The 4,028-nt window shown below is 38.8% G+C and overlaps 1 pseudogene; it reads right to left on the bottom strand.

Moving 5' to 3' along the window:
• Nucleotides 1-2,169: 2,169 nt before the first annotated feature.
• LOC100965488 lies at nucleotides 2,170-3,375 on the bottom strand (annotated as a pseudogene).
• Between the last annotated feature and the right edge of the window lie 653 nt (nucleotides 3,376-4,028).

Here is a 4,028-nt window from a genome sequence, read left to right as displayed (position 1 = left end):
GCAGGTAAGAATTACTCAAGAAATGACAAAATTTCTCAAAAATGTTATTGTTATCTCACAAATTAAATAGACATTTTCCATTACAAATAACCATTTATATGTAATTCATGGGGAGAAGGCATTTCCTTAAAATTTCAGCAGAGCACAATAAATCTATCCCTAGCATTTATTAAACATTTGAGATATGTCTCATAACCACATGGATTGTAGAATTTAGAGCATAAGTTCTGTTAAAAAAAGACACTTGGACCAAATAGAATGTTATAAATCCATTAGAATAAAAGTCTACACGGGCTGTATTGCTTTTCATCTCCTTTAATTGGGGGATTTGTGGTGGTCCTGATTATAAATACTGGAAGTTCAAACATACTATGAGGTTCTAGGAAAGAATGGAGTGAGTACTACAGGATTTGCAACAGAATTTATCAATCTCTGGGTATAATTAGTGGAAGTTGATTTTGGACATAGTGAATCATTACTTGGTTAAAAATTTGTTTGGGATGGCATAATTATATTTTTCAGATCCTTCTCTCTCAAGGCTATGGATGTTGAGATATATTTTTTTACATTTCTGTATCTAGAATGTGATACCATTTCCACTAAGTCAAGAATGCACAGGTTTTTCAGGATCACATGCACCAACTTGGTATTTGATCACATCTGATCAGCAATTGATGTAGATCCTTACTCTGCACATAATGTAATGTGGGAAATCATTCACTATTGCTGACATGATAACATTGAATGTGGAATTAAAACCAGAACTGGGCTCCGTGCCTGTGGCTCAAGTGGCTAAGGCACCAGCCACATACACCTAAGGTGGCAGGTTCGAATCCAGCCTGGGCCCGCCAAACAACAATGATGGCTGCAACCAAAAAATAGCTGGGCGTTGTGGCGGGTGCCTGTGGTCCTAGTTACTTGGGAGGCTGAGGCAGGAGACTTGCTTGAGCCCAGGAGTTGGAGGTTGCTGTGAGCTGTGATGCCACGGCACTCTACCCAGGGGGACAGCTTGAGGCTCTGTCTCAAAAAAAAAAAACCAAAACCCCCCCAAAAACCAGAACTGCACATGCCTATTGGAAGAATTAACTTATGGATGGAGGTTTGTATCATTTTAAAACCTTCCTGGGGATAGATGGAGAAGTTAAAAAATACTGTTCACACAGCAAGACAAGTTAGTAGAGAAGGGTTTGCCAACATGCTTGATGAAGACGTGGAAGAACATATTGATGTCATCAAAGAGTGTTAACCAAAGAAGGATTAGAAGAACTTGTGCAGTTATCTGCAGAGGAAGAAGAAGACAAAGTCAAAGACGCTGACAGAACCAACAATGTTGTCATTACTGAAACTGGCCAAATTCTGAATAGCAGAGGCACCAGAGGAAAATATAGTATATGATACTTCTATAAAACTCAGCATTAAAGTGACCTGTATAACCACTGAAGGATTACAACCCCTGCAGCAACCCTTTTATGAATTAAAAAGGGGAGAAAAACATTTCAAATTACAATGTTCTTCCAAAAGGTTTTGGTAAAATAAAACTTCAACAACTGAGGAACCCCAACCATTGATACCATCTGCTGGTGATGTCTAACCATCAACATCAGCATGGTTTGGTGATCTGATATCACCCAATAAATGATCCTCCTTTTGACATGTCTCCAGCAGGTCAATAGTAGCCATAATGTTACTATACTTATCACTGGACTTCTATTTATATTTTTCTTCCTTTTGTTTCCATGCTACAGTTTAGATAGTTTTTATTGCTATGTATTTAACTTCCCAAATCTTTTTAAAAGTTATTTATTTATTTATTTATTTGGCTCATTTCTCCATTTATTAGAATAACCACATTTGGAGAGGCACAAAGCACTTAAGTTTTACATGACTACAAAGTTATCACAGATCCCAAACTTTTTAGCCACAGATCTCTTACCTACTCTGTTTAAAGAAAAAGCTTTCAAAACATCTGAGATAGCTTAATATGCAGAGACCTGCATAAATGGGAACTAGATATTTTCAATGCTTGTACTTCCTGCTTTAATAATGTCTTCTTCAAATGGAGTCCAGCACAAAAGGGATTGAAATACATGATGCAAATGCTTTGGAGAGAGAGTGAAATAAATCTGCACATGGGAAAAGATGTAGTGTGCACAGAAGTTCTGCGAGGATTCACTGAGCCATCTGGGCTTCCATGGCTTGTGTTGTTCATTCTGGTGCTGTTTGACTGATTTTCTCCCAAAGGTTATCCACTTGGAAACAAAGGGATTGGATCTGCTTATCCCATGTTGGCAGGGCTTCTTGTGTTTCAAAATGAACTATTCCATCAATCTGGTCAATAAATCCATTCATATGTCCTTCTGTTATCATTTGAGATGCTATCTTTTCTGCTTTAGCTGCCGGGATCTCTAAAAGGGCTCCAAGTTCTTCAAAGGTAATATTATTATATAATTTGCTTGCAAACAACAAGTTGTGTTCAATAACAGCTCTGTCCAGGATGCTGGAACCATCAGCTGTAGTTGCTTTCTGGTGTGGCATCAGCATGGCAGTAAATTCTTGAAGTTGATTTCCTCTGATGATTCTGTCTAGGTACATTTTTTCTAGGATCCCATAAGCAGCAAGTTGCTGGCACCTTTCATCCTTAAAAAGAGAATGCTGCTGTCCTGCTGATGCTAAGATGGTACAGTGGAAAGCATGTTTTAAGGCCTCTAGTCTTTCACTCTCATGGACTATTGTCTTGTAAGAGAGCTCATTGTACCTTTGTGCAGCTTCAATGAATTTTCTTCTATAATCAAGAACACGTGCATAGCATACCTTATAATGTATCTGTAATTGTTCATTGGTTGATTCATTCTGAAGCAATGATGCTCGATTTATATAAGCCTCTGCCTGGACTGGATCATCATCTTCCAAATATAGCCTAGCAACCTTCAGATAAGTCTCCAGCTTATAATCTACATTGTACTGTTTTTGTCATGTTTCCAAAGAAATTCCCACCAACACTTGGGCTGCATTTCTCCAGTCTTCTTCTTTTTCATATATGGATGCAAGTTGCTGTCTTATGGAAGCAACCTGTTCCTCAAATGAAATGACTCTAGGCTGGATCTTTTCCAAGGTGAAGTGATAAATTTCTTTGGCTATGCTATCTGGCAGGTTAGGGTGATGTGTGCAGAAATCAGTGAGCAACTGTCGAGAGATCACGAGACTAACATTCTCATTTACCGTTGCTTCCACAAAAGCTTTCAAAGCTTCTAGTCGATCTGCTCCAGATAGTTGAATAGCTTTTTCCAGGATCTGACGATACTTTCCAGCCAGATCTTTATGAGAGCCGCTCGAATTCATGAGCTGGGCCAAATCCTGTCGCGCGGCTGCAGCCATCTTTCTTCTAGCTCAGCTGTGGCTGTGGGGCCTCGGGCTGCCAAAAAAAACTTCCCAAATCTTTAATTCTGTACCATGTCATCTCCTATTAAACCAATTGAGATATTTTGTTGTTCTAAATATTATGGTTTTCAATTTAGTTAATTTTTATGTCTTTTATTTGTATATTTGCTTGAAATCTTTAAGCATATTTATATTAGCGCTTTAATGACCTTGTCTAATCATTTCTGTATTTTCTGGATCTATTTGTAATGATTGCATTTTATATTTTATTTTGTTATTTTATTTTTACTTTTACATTCCAAAAAGTGGAATGGGTCTCTCCCTTGCAACTGAGGGAGGACAAATGATCACTTTTTTTTTTTTGAGACAGAGTCTCACTATGTCACTCTCGGTAGAGTGTTGTGGCATCACAGCTCATAGTAACCTCAAACTCCTGGGCTTAAGCGAGTCTCTTGCCTCAGCCTCCCGGTAGCTGGGACTACAGGTGTCTGCCACAATGCCTGACTATTTTTTGTTGCAGTTGTCGTTGTTGTTTAGCTGCCCCTGGGCCGAGGCTGGCTTTGAACCCCGCCCCCCAGCCTCAGTGTATGTGGCTGGTACTGTAACCACTGTGCTGTAGGTGCCATGATCACTTTTTTTTTTTTTTTTTT

The sequence above is a fragment of the Otolemur garnettii genome, unplaced genomic scaffold (assembly GCF_000181295.1).
Source record: "Otolemur garnettii isolate 467f Iridium unplaced genomic scaffold, OtoGar3 scaffold00606, whole genome shotgun sequence".
Taxonomy (NCBI): Eukaryota; Metazoa; Chordata; class Mammalia; order Primates; family Galagidae; genus Otolemur; species Otolemur garnettii.
The sequence above is the reverse complement of the archived record's forward strand: the minus strand, read 5'-3'. Positions and strand labels throughout refer to the sequence as shown.